This window comes from Bison bison, unplaced genomic scaffold (assembly GCF_000754665.1).
Source record: "Bison bison bison isolate TAMUID 2011002044 unplaced genomic scaffold, Bison_UMD1.0 scf7180017864530, whole genome shotgun sequence".
Taxonomy (NCBI): domain Eukaryota; kingdom Metazoa; phylum Chordata; class Mammalia; order Artiodactyla; family Bovidae; genus Bison; species Bison bison.
In genome coordinates this window covers 12,868,951-12,885,206 of record NW_011495080.1, presented here as the reverse complement: position 1 = coordinate 12,885,206, position 16,256 = coordinate 12,868,951, and positions in this window count along the sequence as shown.

The following is a 16,256-nucleotide window of genomic DNA, read 5'->3' as shown; positions in this document are numbered from 1 at the left end:
GAAGGAATGCTAGTTAGTAAGTGGTTAATAGATAAGGGTCTGTAGCTCAATGACTTGCTTCAAATCCCAGTTCTACCACTTACTACAGGTAACCTTGGTTATGTTATTCCAACTCTGTTTCTCTATTTCTTTAGCTGTGTAATGGGTCTAACAATAAAGTTGTGGGGGACAAAACAAATTACAATAGAAAAACCCCTTGGAAAGATAGATGACAAATATTGAACACTTAATAATTGTTGGTTTTTATTAGTTCCTTCCAAACACTAATATTCTTTGATTCTAATTGTAATTATTTTCAATGTCCCTAATGTTCTTTATATATAAGAAGAAATCTATTAATATAATACCAAAATAGGGCAAGTGCTTGGGTTGATGAGATTCTTTGCCTATGGGCTATGATTTAAAGGCCAGTTTAGTAGAAATATGGACTCAATATTGACATAAGTTTATGCTCTTATACAACAATTTATAGTTTGATGCCCTTCAGGTGACTCCATGGACTATAGCCTGCGAGGCTCCTCTGTCCATGGCATTCTTCAGGCAAGAATACTGGAATGGGTTGCCATTTCCTTCTCCAGGGTATCTTCCCAACCTAAGATTGAACCGGCATCTCTTAAATCTCCAGCATTGGCAGGTGTGTTGTTTTTTTACCACTAGAGCCACCTGGAAAGCCCAAATTTGGTTTAGCATGAATTAAAAAAATTTAACAATAGGAAATATTGAAAAATGTAAGCAATGCAGAACTGCAAAATAAATTAATTTCTTTTGGACCAGTTCTTAAGCAAATAAATAAGCATATATGATTTCATATAATTTACTCCAAAACAGAAATTACACTTACAGAAATTACACTGATTTGCAACTTCCCTTTTTAAAATTAAGATATTATAATTTTTAGAACATTTTAGATTCACAGCAAAATTGAGGGTATAGAGATTTCCCATATATTCCCTGCACCCATACGTGCCCAGCCTCTTCCTTTATCAACAGCCTCCCCCAGAGTGGTGCATCTGTTACAACTGATGAACCTATGTTGACACGTGTAATTATCCAAAATTACATTACAGTTCACTTCTGATGTATTTTCTATGAGTGCAATTTCCTTTTGTGTACTGTTACAGTTTAAGAGTTCTACAGAGAACACTTTATGGCTTTAGAATTAAAATCATAAGTATAAACAAATGCTATTGTTGCTGTTGTTCGGTCGCCATGTCGTACCTTGGGGATATACCTTTTAAACAAAATTTTCACATAGATTCTTTTAAAAATGTATTTTCCCTTATTTATTTATTGGCTGTACTGGGTCTTTTGTGGTCACTTCTCTTGTCGCACAGGCTCTAGGCATGCAAGCTTCAGTAGCTGCAGCACACAGGCTCAGTATTTGTGGCACACTGGCTCTGTTGTTCCTAAGCATGTGGGATCTTCCTGGACCAGGAATTGAACCTGTGTCCCCTGCATTGGCAGGCAGATTCTTAACCAATGGACCATGAGGAAAGTTCCTCGTATAAATTCTTGATCTGCTGATATCATCTAAAGTTGTACAGGTTGGTCAATTTAGGAACTGTGGAGCATGAATCTGGGAGTTTTACTCTTGGGTGTCCATGGCTCCAATCCAATTATTTTCCTGTCAACAAGTTCCTCTTCCATTTGCACAACTGATATAAAACTGTGCCTATGTATCACAAACTTTTAAAAAAATAAAATAATATTTCTAGGATAATTGTTAATAACACTTCTCTAAGAATTTAAAAATGAGTTTAAAAACTAATATTTGGATGATTTATACACTGAGAAAGCCCTAAGGCATAATATAGTACAGTTTTTTTTGTTTTGCAGATGAAGAAACCAAGGTTCAACAAGACCAAATGACATGTCCAAGACTGAACATCAAATGTGTAGTTGGGCTGGAAGGTGAGACTCCAGTGGTTACTTTTTATCTCTCAACTCAGTGCCCTTTCTATTCTAAAAAATGATAACTGGGATTTTTGAAGACCAATAAACACAGAAAATTAATGTTATTTCAACAAATGGTTAATAAGCAATTTTACAAAAAAATTTTCTACTTGATGAAAGTAAGTTGAAATTTTAAGCAAATGAATGGTTCATTGAGTTCTTTTTTGTACTATAGACATATACAGTGTCATTTTTAACAGAATCTTAAAAGAATATATTTAACAGAGTTAAACAATTTTATGGCATTTCTGGCATCGCTAGTTATTTCACAGTTGTCATGGAAGTGGGACTCTATTGACATAAAAGGAAGAACTCAGAAGACCAGCCCTTCACTGTTCCCAGTTGGGGTGTTGGCTGATATTAAGCAAAAAAGATGTCTTGCCTTTTTGAATAAGAGTGAATAGGTACTGGTTTGGAACATTAATTATAAAGATCACATAATGAAAGAGAAAACATTTACCTATATGGAGCAAGAGAAAGTTTCCTATGTGTCAACAAAATGAAAGTTGTCATCAGTTGAGGGCTTTTTCATTCATATTGATAATTTACAGCTGCATTTTCTACTGTCTGCTTAAATCCAAACATGAAAGAATTTCTTTTTTTTCAATTGCTCTGAGAACAGAAAAGAAGCAAAATTAGCATACCATATCCCCAATAGGGTTAAAATGAAAGGAAAACAGGTGTTTAAGTTAATTCTCTTTCCACTGGAAGGTTTCTTTTAATAATGTGCTTCTTGAACATTTAAAGTGGTCTAAGATTGCCTCTAAACCAATTTAAACATGCAATGCCCAGAAAAACCTATTTTATAAAACATGGCTGATTGTTTACATTAATTTCTGAAAAGAAATATGTATTCACATATGGAAAAGGCTGCATACCCCTTTAAAAAAATACACTAAGTGAAAAGTTATATATGTTATAGTTTTCGAGTTTCAAGATGTAAACCATGTAAAGATATATATATATATATATAAGGTTTCCATGTTTTATTAACTTTGACATTAATTTAATGAAATTAGGTGATTTAACACTGAGTCAGTTATGTGGCCTCTATAGTAATAAGGTGACAGCACAAGCTTAATTCTGAAATGTGCCTTTTGAAGACAAAATATTGATTTCTTCTTAAACATCTCTTATTAAATTAAGACTTTCAGATTCATAAATGGAAAAGCATCTTGCTAATTCCATGCAAATCACAATAGGAATTGGAATTAGAGCCTGATTTTTTCCTTTGTAGGACTATTCCTATGTTGCCTAGACACACACCAAGAAGTAAACCAAGCTTACTTCTTAGTGCCGTAGTTTAACTCTTTCTGTTCCTTCGCCCCAGGTATGATATTAAGATAATATCTTTTATACATTTGCTATTGCCCTCTTTTTTTGTTCGAGTTTTTGTTAAATGTTTGTAGTTCATAGCATTTCTATAAGAAGGACTTTTGTAGTCTATGTTGCCTTTAAATCTTTTATCCATCATGTATTTATTGAGTTCGAATATGGCCATGTACTGTTCTAGACAGAGGGGATGTGTCTGTGAAGAAAAAAGACAAAGGTTCCTCCTTGTGGAAGGTCTAGTGCAGAGATAAACAATAAATCATCAACCAACAAATTCAATGTTGGAAGGCAGTAAGTGTTCTGGAAAGAGGAAAAAAGACTAGGGAAAGAATGGTCAAGAGTTCCTGAGGAGGTGTTGGCAGATTGCAATTGTCAATGTAGTCAGAATGGACCCCATCGAGAAGAGACACTTGAGTAAAGACTGAAGCTAGTGAAGCAGCTTCTATTTAACAACAACATGCTTTTCATTAAAACAACACTTTCTTTAATCCATTTTTTAAAAATTAATTAATTAAGTTTTGGCTCTGCTGGGTCTTTGCTGCTGCTCGGACTTTTCTTTTGTCACAAAGAGTGGGTGTTACTCTCTAGTTGCACTGCACAGGCTTCTAGTTGCAGTGGCTTCCCTTGTGGAGCACAGGCTCTAGGGAGCATGGGCTTCAGAAGTTGTGACTGGAAGGTTTAGTTGCCCCACGGTATATGGAATCTTCCCAAACCAGGTATCAAACCCAAGTCTTCTTCATTGGTAGGCAAAATTTTGACCATTGAACCATCAGGGAACTCTCTAAAAGAATTTAGACTGAAGACCTGTTCCCAGAATACAGCAATCACTAGCAATATCTGCAAAGACTATGGATTGAGTGTGGTGGGGAAAACTTGGCAGAGCCTAGAGATGAGAGTCCGCTCTGTGTTCCTTTGTCTCTGCACAGCCCAGTGAACATCTGTTTACCAAACATTTGCTTTTTCATTGCAATGTTAATTGGTTTCCTCCCCTTTGAAATTCCAAACCACTACACCCAACATCCTCTTTTGTCTTCACTGAAGATGGTATTTAAGGTGAGAGTTACTCAATTCTCCATGGTCTCCACATGTATACATGTTGTTAAACTTTTGTTTGACTTTCTCCTGTTAATCTATCTCTTGTCAATTTAGCCAGAAGAACCTGGAGCAGTAGAAGAAAATGTCTTCCTCCTTGACAGAGTTAACCAGGTAAAGAAGCAGGTACAAACAGTCTGAGTGGGCAAAATAGCTCATGCACATGAAATTTTCTTGGGCTCCAAAATCACTGCATATGGTGTCTGCAGACAAACCCAGGCAGCATATTAAAAAGCAGACATATCACTTTGCCTACAAAGGTCTGTGTAGTCAAAGCTATTGTTTTTCCTGTAGTCATGCAGGGATATGAGAGTTGGGCCATTGATGCCTCTTGAGAGTCCCTTGGATTGCAGGGAGATCAAACCAGTCAATCATAAAGGAAATCAATCCTGAATATACATTGGAAGGACTGATGCTGAAGCAGAAGCTCCATTACTTTGGCCACCTGATGCGAAGGGTTAACTCATTGAAAAAGACTCTGATGCTGGGAAATATTGGAGAAGGCAATGGCAACCTACTCCAGTACTCTTGCCTGGAAAATCCCATGGATGGAGGAGACTGGTAGGCTGCAGTCCATGGGGTCGCTAAGAGTCGGACAGGTCTTCACTTTCACTTTCACTTTTCACGTTAATGCATTGGAGAAGGAAATGGCAACCCACTCCAGTGTTCTTGCCTGGAGAATCCCAGGGACAGGGGAGCCTGGTTGGCTGTCATCTATGGGGTCACGCAGAATTGGACACTACTGAAGCAACTTAGCAGCAGCAGCAGCAGCTGGGAAATATTGAAGGCAGGAGGAGAAGGGGTCGACAGAGGATGAGATGGTTGGATAGCATTACTGACTCAGTGGACTATGAAGTTTGAGCAAACTCCAGGGAATGGTGAAGGACAAGGAAGCCTGGTGTGCTGCAGTCCATGGGGTTGCAAAGAGTTGGACATGACTTAGCGACTGAACAACGACAACAGGTGCTATAATGATGGGAATGACATAAGGAGAGATCTTAAGGCCACAACGGCTAAGGTGGAATGAGCAAGGTACAGTTGAGACTAGCTCTGTTAGGGACCTTTGTCTTTATAGGTAAACCTCACTTCTACAAATGTCAATTAGCATTTTATTGCAATTGTGCTCCTCTTATCAATTCATTGTGTCTTCTTATTTGTCTTTGGATGTAAGGTATCTTTTTTGGTAGGTTCCAGCATTTTTTGCAGAGAAGGCAATGGCACCCCACTCCAGTACTCTTGCCTGGAAAATCCCATGGACAGAGGAGCTGGGTAGGCTGCAGTCCATGGGGTCGCTAAGAGTCGGACACGACTGAGCGACTTCACTTTCACTTTTCACCTTCATGCATTAGAGAAGGAAATGGCAACCCACTCCAGTGATCTCGCCTGGAGAATCCCCTCTCCCAGGGGGAGCCTGGTGGGCTGCTGTCTCTGGGGTCTCACAGAGTCGAACATGACTGAAGCGACTTAGCAGCAGCAGCAGCAGAATTTTTTGGTTTATTATTGTTCAACAGTTAGTTGTGATTTTGGTGTTTTTGTTAAGAGGTGAGGTCATATCCTTCTACTCTGCTACCTCATTGATTTCCTCATTAGCCTTTTAATTGTGATGCTCGGTTTCAATTGTCTTTATTTTTTAAGGTAACCTTTTTAGTATAAGCTATTCTAATTTTCCTTTTACTTAATAATATTTATATTTTACAGTCTACTTATCCTGGTAGCTCAGCTGATAAAGAATCTGCCTGCAATGCAGGAGACCTGGGTTCGATCCCTGGGTTGGGAAGGTCCCCTGGAGAAGGCAACAGCTACTCACTCCAGTATTCTGACCTGGAGAATTCTATGAACAGAGGAGCCTGGCAGGCTACAGTTCATGGGGTTGCAAAGGGTCAGACACCACTGAACAACTTTCACTTTATTTAAAAATAGAATGATAATTTTATAATCAACATGATTATAGACATGCATAGATTTAGAAGTAACTATGAAGGTGGTACAGGCATGACTCAAGTTTGAGAAACTACTAGGCTAGTGTTTGGCAAATTATGCCCCTTGGGCCAAAACCGGCTCTCCACCTGCTTTTGTAAATAACACATATTGCAACACAGTCACACCCATTTGTTTATTACTGCCTGTGGTTGCTCTCCCTACACTGACAGAGATGAATAGTTGAGACAAAGACTATATAGTCCAAAAAAAACTAAAATATTAATATTTACTATCCAACCTTCTGCAGAAAAAAATGTGCTGATCCCTCTATCAACCCATACTATAAAAACATTTTTAAAAATGCAATCAGTACAATTTGAACTTTTAAGACATGGATACATTTAACAGCCAAACTTGTCCTTTTGTTATGTGTCTCTTTTCTATATTCAAGACACTTGGTGCCTTTCTACAGATTAGGAGCATTCCAGGACACCTAAGACTTGAGGCCATGTGAGAACACTGAGCTATTATGAGAGTTTCTTTGTCTACTGTTTGACAGGATGGATTCTGCCTTCTCCTCAAATTCCGTTTGATCAGAAATGCTGTGGCATGATAAAAGGAGCTGACGAATTACTGAGGCCCTGAAGCTCCACTAAAGATTAGAGTAAAACATGTACTTCAAAGGATCCTGGTGAAGGAGGAAAGGTCAATAGCTTTGATTTCTAAATGGAGAGGAAGCCAAGGGATTTAGAATGAGGGAATTGGAAACCATTTTTTTGTTTTAATTTTTTTTTTTTTGCCACTCCTTACAGGATCTTAGTTCCTGGACAAGGGATTGAATTTGTGCCCCCTGCATTGGGAGTGCAGAGTCTTAACTGCTGGACTGGTGGGGAAGTCCCTGAAAACCATCATTCTTAAATGAGTTTTGGTAGAGCAATGTAGGGATTGCTTATCTGGTGGTCAACGTTCTGCCACACTCTGGTTTCATGTTCCTTTTCAGCTTCACAAAGTAAGTCTTCCATAATCAATATTCTTGCAAGAAGACATTTCTCTTGATACTTCTGTATATTCTGAGCACTCTTTTCAGTGTTTGGCTTTTATTATTTCACTTCATCCTTACATTTACCCCATGAAGTAAGCACTGTTATTATCCTGTTTTACAAAAGAGGGCACGGAAGTCCTCCACGGGGAGGTTTAGTAACCTGCTCAAAATCATATGACTGGTAATAAAGTGAGGATTTGAACCCAAGATTTGATTCCAGTACCTGTTTTTTAATCACTGACCTGCATGCTTGTGTGATAAGTCACTTCAGTCCTGTCTGACTCTTTGCAGCTCTATGGACTTTAGCTGTCCAGGTTCCTCTGTCCATTAGTCTCCAGGCAAGAATACTGAAGTGGGCTGCCATGCCCTCCTCCAGGGGGTCTTTCTGATCCATGGATTGAACTTGTACATTTCTTACATCACTTGCATTGGCAGGCAGGTTCTTTACTACTAATGCCACCTGGGAAGGGCAATGACTATCTTGCTGCGTGTCCGCAAGTCGTGTCCGACTCTGTGCAACCCCATAGACGGCAGCCCACCAGGCTCCCCCGTCCCTGGGATTCTCCAGGCAAGAGCACTGGAGTGGGTTGCCATTTCCTTCTCCAGTGCATGAAAGTGAAAAGTGAAAGTGAAGTTGCTCAGTCATGTCCGACCCTCAGCGACCCCATGGATTGCAGCCTACCAGGCTCCTCCGTCCATGGGATTTTCCAGGCAAGAGTACTGGAGTAGGGTGCCATCGCCTTCTCCGATGACTATCCTACTCTGCCTCTATTCTGACCTGGACACCCTGTGAAAAGCACAGTATAAAAGTCACATTGCCAAACCAAACTTGGATCTGCTCACCTGCATGTAGTAAAGCCAATTTACTGACTCCCAATTATGGTGAAAAAAAAAGTGCAACATTTATTGCAGAGTGCCATGCAAGGAGTCCAGGGCAGCTAGTGCTCAAAACACTCCCTGATGGGTTTTTTGAAAGGACTTTTTAACAAAGGCAAGGTTGGGGAGGAGGAGTCCCAGAGTATGAGGTCAGTTCATGCATAATTCTCTGATTGGTTGATGGTGAGGTAACAGGGGTTAACATTATCAATCCTTAAGGGACAGTGGGTCTGGGAGCTATGTGCTTTTGGTCATCAATTAGTTAATTTCTTCCATTTGGTGGTGATTTGGGCATTTGTTAAAAAAAAACTAAGGAAATATGCACCAGATACTAAGCAACAGAAATTTACTTTGTCAGTTCTGGACGTTAGAAGTCAGAGACCAAGTTTTGGTAGGATTCTTTTTTAATGAGAGCTGTCTTCCTGGCTTGCAGATGGCTGCCTTCTCACTGTCTTTGCATGGTGGATAGAGAGCAAGCTCTCCCCCTTCTTTTTATAAAACACTAATCTTATCAGATTAGGGCCCTACCCTTATGACCTCCTTTAATTACCTCTATACAGGTTGTATCTCCTAATAGAGTGACATTGGAGGTTAAGGCTTCAAAATGTGAATCTGGTGGGGAACATAATTCAGTTCATAGCCCTTACTTTTTTAATTCCCAGTAACCATTGGACCTCCAGTGAAGTTCCCCCCCCCCATATTAATTACTTTAAATGAAAGTAACTAAAGAAATGGCCCATGTAAGAGGGACACTTAGATCTCCCTGTCTCCCTGAAAGTAGGAAATAAATTTCCCATGTGAAAGGTTCTATTCTTGAACCCAGAGGTAGAAAAACATTGTTAGGGAGTTTAGAGCCAATAAGCCTGTATAAACAAACCTGTAATGCCATATTATTATTGTTAACATGAGGATTGTTAGTGTAAATAAATGATAAATACAAATTTTATTGCAGAGTAGTTGAACATGGCCATCTCTTAAGCTCTAGTCTTCAGGAGAATACATTATTCAGAGGGATATTTCCCAAATAAGGTGCAAAATAAGTAATCGAAACATACTTTTACATCCTCAAAACTTCAATAATTTTAGACATTATAATACCACTCTTTAATTAGGGCAGACTGGTGATTTTGAACTGGAGAGGGTGCTACTGGCTTCTAGTAGATAGAGACTAGGGATGTTGCTAAATATCCTACAGGGTGCAGTATAGCCCCTCCAACAAGGACTTATGTGGCCCCAAATGTCAAAAGTGATAAAGTTGAGGGCTTCCCTGGTGACTCAGTGGTAAAGAATCCTCCTGCCAATGGAGGAGACATGGGTTTGATCCCTGATACTGCAAAATCCCACATGCTGCAGAGCAACCAAGCCCGTGAGCCGCAGTTATTGAGCCTGCGCTGTAGGGCCTGGGAGCTGCAACTACTGAAGACCACACACCCTAGAGCTGATGTTCTGCAACAAGAGAAGCCGCTGCAGTGAGGAGCCTGTGCGCTGCAACTAAAGAACAGCCCTCACTCACCACAACTAGAGAAGACTGTGTGCCGCAGTGACCCAGCACAACCAAAACTAAATAAACAAATAAATAAAATTACATATAAAAAAGAAAGCTTTGCATTTTTTTTTTTAAGGGATAACATTTAGAAACTTGATGTGTAGTCGCTCAGTTGAGTCCGACTCTTTGTGACCCCATGGACTGTAGCCCACCACGCTCTTCCGTCCATGGGATTTTCCAGGCAAGAGTACTAGAGTGGGTTGCCATTTCCTTCTCCTTAGAAATGAGGATAAATGTAAATATAGAGCTGTGATGTTCCCTTTGCTTCTACTTTTCAATGTAAATGTAGCATAATTTTTGTGTTAGGGAATAAAAAATATTCCTTCTATCTTTCTAGGTTCTTTGGTTGGTCTAATAATAAAATTGACAAAAGACAGAATAAAAGGAGAAAAGGAAAGCTTAATAACATGTATACCTCCTGAAAACATGGGGGAGGCCGAGGAAAACTGAGTAGCTCACCAAAATTACCAAAGCCACCACCTTAAATACCATCTTCAGCTAAAGACAAAAGAAGTTGGGAGTGGGGGGAGTCAGTTACGGTGGTTTACCAGGAAAAGTACAAGTACAATAAACAAGCGTAAGGTTGTTGTGCAAATCTAAGTCATTCCCGTCTCCACTGATAGGAGTTTCTAGAGGTAAATTTATCATACTCTTCCTGGTACAGTGAGGGAGATATCCTTACAAATGAAGGTTTATCTTTTTTTAACTGAAGTATTAGTTGACTTATAAATTGTCTTAGTTTCAGGTATATAGCAAAGCGATTCATATATATATATTGTTTTTTTTCAGATTCTTTCCTATCATAGGTTATTACAAGATATAGATTATAGTTCCCTGTACTATACAATAAATCCTTGTAGTTTTTTATATAGCGGTGTGTAACTTTTAATTATACACTCTTAATTTATCCTTCCCTCCCTTACCCTTTGGTAACCATAAGTTTGTTTGTGTCTGTGTTTTTGTTTCCATTTTGTCAATAAATTCATTTGTACTATTTTTTAGATTCCACATATAACCTGGCAGGCTACAGTCCATGGGGTTGCAAAGAGTCAGATACAACTGAGCACGCATGCACCCACATAAGTGATTATCGTATAGTATTGGAGAGTTCTCTTCTACAGGTAAATGTCTCTTACAAAAGGGTAACTTCTTCACAGTTTTCAGATCTCCTGTACCTGCAGTTTCTTAAAAATAACCAGCTTAAAATAATCCTTTTGCCAAAGAGGCATATTTTGGGATAGCAAATTCTGCTCCCCTATTGTTCATATCAATATTCAGCATTTACACCATTATGACTGTTTGCTGCTGAGTCAAGTAATATACTATGATTATCACATCAACGGTTTTCATTTAATATAAATTCTGCTTTTCACAAGGCAATTCTTGCCTCATTTTTTTTTCATTTTTATGCCTAACTACTATTAAATCCTCCTACATATTACATTAATCTCTCAACATGATTTCCACATTGTCAAGCTTACCAGTTAGTCCAAAGTCATTTTTTACCTAGAGAAAATGTTTTTCTAGAGCACTCTTGTTTTTATGTTCCATGTTAGAAAACACTGTGAAACAGGCCCAGAGAGGTTCAGTGTGCAAAAGTCAGGTGGTTAGTGTATAACAGCTGGAACTTACACCCAGGCAAGGCAATCTGTCCCTTGCATTTATTATTGGTGTCTCTGTTAGGGAAACATTGACCAAAACCACTTGAGTTGGCCAAGCATTTTGATAACTACTCATCTAGTTGTCTCACGAAAGGCAGTTCTGATAAGGAACAAGATGACACTGCCAAAAACCAACCAGGAGGCAAAAGGGGCCTAAAGGAGCGAGGAGATGCCAACTAATAATGTTATCCTACCGATCTCCCACAATCCTTTGTGATGGAATCCATCCACTGAGAGATGTGCACACCACCAGGAAGGAGCCTATGTCAGACCAAATATAGGCCAAGCAAGATGATTGGTGAGAAACAACTGGGAAATTAACCTCAATACCATAAAACCTGAGACAGTGAGCCACATGGTGCAGTTCTCCTGGGTTCCCTAACCCTACTGCACTCTGCCCAGACACCCCTTCCCAATAAAGTATTTTGCAGGGCTTCCCTGGTGGCTCAGTGGTAAAGAATTTGTCTGCCAGTGTAGGAGACATAGGTTTGAACCCTGGTCCAGGAAGACCCCACATGTCATGGAGCAACAAAGCCTGTGCACCACAACTACTGAGCTTGTGCTCTAAACCCAGGAACAGTAACTAATGAGCATGCTGCAACTACCGAAGTCCTCGTGCCCTAGAGCTGGTGCTCTGCAACAAGAGACGTCGCCACAATCAGAAGCCCACACACCACAATGAGGGTAGCCCCTACTCACTGCAACTAGGGAAAAGCCCATGCAGCAGTGAAGACCCAGCAGAGATAAAAATAAATTAATGAATTTTTAAACACCAAGAAAGTCTTTTGCTTTGTTGATACATGTCTCCTTGAACAATTCATTTACAAATGTTAGACAAAAGCCCACTCTCGGGAGTTCCCCTTCTTACAACATCTTTATCAGTTATCAGTTGCCAAGATAATTATGTGTAACAAACGACTGCAAAAACTCAGTCCTTCAAGAAACCATGAAACCATTATTTTTCATGTTTCTGAGGTTGGCTAGGCTTAGTTGTGGCAGCTTATCAGAGCTAGATGGATTCCATTTACCTGTGGGCTAGTCCAGGCATGTGCCCATTGGGACAGCAAAAATGCAAGAACAGATTCAATTGTGCAAGTACATTTCAGCTTTTGATTATCACTTCCTCTTAATGTTCTGCTGATAAAGCAAAACATATGGCCAAATCAAAGTCAAGTGTCAGGAAAATTCAGTCCCCCTGTGTGTGGCAGGGGAGAGGGCAGGGAGTGGAGATTGGCAGGGGTGTGGGTGCCGGGGGAAGAGTAGGAAGTGATTATTGATTAACAATAACTGGAGCTACCACATTGATTAGCCTGCATACAAGGTGGAAATACTTTTGTTACAGAGTCTGATTCATTTTGGAGCATAAAAGCAAGTCATTTACAAACATTCTTGTAAAACCGTCAGAATAAAGCAATAACTATATAAATGACAAAAGACTTAAAAGCATGGCTAAAGATTTAATTACAATGCAATTGTTAAGAAAATTTGGCTACTTCTGTGACAGATGACATTTTAAGATAATAACTAGAATTATGACTGACAACATACCAGGACATTTCAAATTTTAGGAATTTCATATAATTTCTAGAACATTTATATTAATAATATTCATTCATATAATGAATGGATAACTAAGAAGTTTATCATTACTCATTTGACAATGTTTCCTATGTAATTTAACATACAAAATCAGCCTAATTTGAGGGCCCTCTGAAGCATCTCAAAGTTAACTAGAGGCCAAAATAACTTCATTTAGAATTTGACTTGAGAAAGTTTGCAAAAAAAAAAAAAAAACCAAAAGGTTTTAAATGTTTGGTCAAGTAGGATCATAAGTCACTGTGAAACAGTATTTATTCACTTAACCAAAGTGACAATAAAGGATTCCAAAGACAAATGCAGAAAGTTGCAACAGATTAGTTAAAGGGTAAAGAAACTTCACAATCTGTTATCAAAAGAGGTCAATATTTTAAGAAAAGTTTGTCTTCTCAACAGAGGAAAAAAACCCCAAATTCCAGTTTTGCATCATTTCATTTTTAATATTAAAATTCACTCATTTGATTAAATTCAATCTAATATCGGTTGGTTTTAATCACACATGAAATTCTTTTATCAAAAGACAAAAACTAATGTCTATAAATATATATAGGGCTTCTCTGGTAACTCAGCTGGTATATATATATTAATACATAGTAGTACAGCATTTCAATAAAGCACAAAATATATTTATTAAAAGCCTCAAACATATTTAGTTTTTCTGTAATAAGACATCAAAAGTAAATAACATAAACTTCTTTAGCAATGTTTCAGTATTTTATCTTGTCAAAAATGATCTAGAAAGTCAATAAATTTCATCAGTTAATTTAGCAGAACTTAAAAGTTTCAAGTCACCAAAAATCTGGAGAAACTATTTTTAGATAGACATATGATGAAACATAATTATCCATAAAGACTTCACCCAAAAATATTTTTCTCATTTATCTTTTTATTACTTCTGATAATATCATCATACTGTTAATTTTCTTGTTAACAAATTTTGTAACAGAGATGCATGCTGCTGCTGCTGCTGCTAAGTCGCTTCAGTCGTGTCCGACTCTACGCAACCCCATAGACGGCAGCCTACCAGGCTCCCCCGTCCCTGGGATTCTCCAGAGATGCATGCATGCATACAGTCATGTCCGACTCTCTGCAACCCCATGGACTGTAGCCTGCTCTTCTGTCCATGGTATTTTCTAGGCAAGAACACCGGAGTGGACTGCCATGTCCTTCTCCACGTAATAGAGATAACATGAGCTTATTGACTTTCAGCTAATGTAGGTACAATTATATTTAATATTGATGACTTAAAAACATATTCATATTAATTAAGCCATCAACTTATCCTCATTCATTAAAGATTAATCCTAGATCATGTGATCTTTTTAAACTTTGGGCTAGTCTAATTACATTTAGAAATATTTGACTTGTAAGTGCTTACTTTAAGTCAGTTAAATAGAGTTCTTTTACAAATTAATTTTGATAACACCATCAGGTGTTAGGCACATATCATATGTACAATAATCACACAGACATACGTACATATAGATAGACATAGACAGAGATCTCATAGTTTTTCTGCTTGAGTTTTTTAAAATTTTTTCACATCTTTTTTGTTTTTATTTTTTATTTTTTTAAATTAATTTATTTTAATTGGAGGCTAATTACTTTACAATATTGTAGTGGGTTTTGCCATACACTGACATGAATCAGCCATGGGTGTACATCTGTTTCCCATCCTGAACCCCGCTCCCACCTCCTTTCCCATCCCATCCCTCTGGGTCATCCCAGTGCACCAGCCCTGAGCACCCTGTCTCATGCATCGAACCTGGACTAGCAATCTGCTTCACATATGATAATATACATGTTTCAATGCTATTCTCTCAGATCATCCCACCCTCGCCTTCTTCTACAGAGTCCAGTAGACTGTTCTATACATCTGTGTCTCTCTTGCTATCTTGCATATAGGGTTATTGTTACCATCTTTCTAAATTCCATATATATGCATTAGTATACTGCATTGGTGTTTTTCTTTTTGACTTGCTTCACTCTGTATAATAGGCTCCAGTTTCATCCACCTCATTAGAACTGATTCAAATGTATTCTTTTTAATGGCTGAGTAATATTCCACTGTGTATATGTACCACAGCTTTCTTATCCATTCATCTGCCGATGGACATCTAGGTTGCTTCCGTATCCTAGCTATTGTAAACAGTGCTGCGATGAACATTGGGGTACATGTGTCTCTTTCAATTCTGGTTTCTTCGGTGTGTATGCCCAGCAGTGGGATTGCTGGGTCGTATAGCAGTTCTATTTCCAGTTTTTTAAGGAATCTCCACACTGTTCTCCATAGTGGCTGTACTAGTTTGCATTCCCACCAACAGTGTAAGAGGGTTCCCTTTTCTCCACACCCTCTTCAGCATTTATTGTTTGTAGACTTTTTGATAGCAGTCATGGCATGAAATGGTACCTCGTTGTGATTTTGCTTTGCATTTCTCTGATAATGAGTGATGTTGAGCATCTTTTCATATGTTTTTTAGCCATCTGCATGTCTTCTTTGGAGAAATGTCTGTTTAGTTCTTTGGCCCATTTTTTGATTGGGTTGTTTATTTTTCTGAAATTGAGCTGCAGGAGTTGCTTGTATATTTTTGAAATTAATTCTTTGTCAGTTGCTTCATTTGCTATTATTTTCTCCCATTCTGAAGGCTGTCTTTTCACCCTGCTTATAGTTTCCTTCGTTGTCTGCCTGAGTTTTAAAAGGCATCTTTTTCCTTTTTTCCTCTTTCAATTTTAGATTCTACTCTGAACTAAAGCTCAGGTGATGTGGGCTTAGTTTACTTTTCAATGACATGATAAGAGTTATAACTTCAAGTTTCCTCCTTAGGAACACTACTGTTCTCTCAGGGTCAGAATTTTGAAACAGATGTTTTATCAAGCTAGCTGTCTCTACAATTCTGAAATATCGAAAGAGTTCCATCCTGGTTGTTTAGGAGTAAGATAAGAGAACTTCTCTGGTGGTTCAGTGGTTAAGAATTTACCTGACAATGCAGGAGACATGGGTTTGATCCCTGGTCTGGGAAGAAGTCCAAGCTTCACAACTACTGAGCCCACGAGCCTAGAACCTGTGCTCCACAGCAAGAAGCCTCCAGAATGGGAAGCCTGCATTGCGTACTGTAAGGAAGAGTAGCCCTGCTTACTGCAACTAGAGAGAGCCCGACCACTGCAACACAGCCATAGTGCAGGCAAAAAATAAATACATAAAAAAAAGGGAAAATGATTATTTATTAGCCCATTTCCAGGT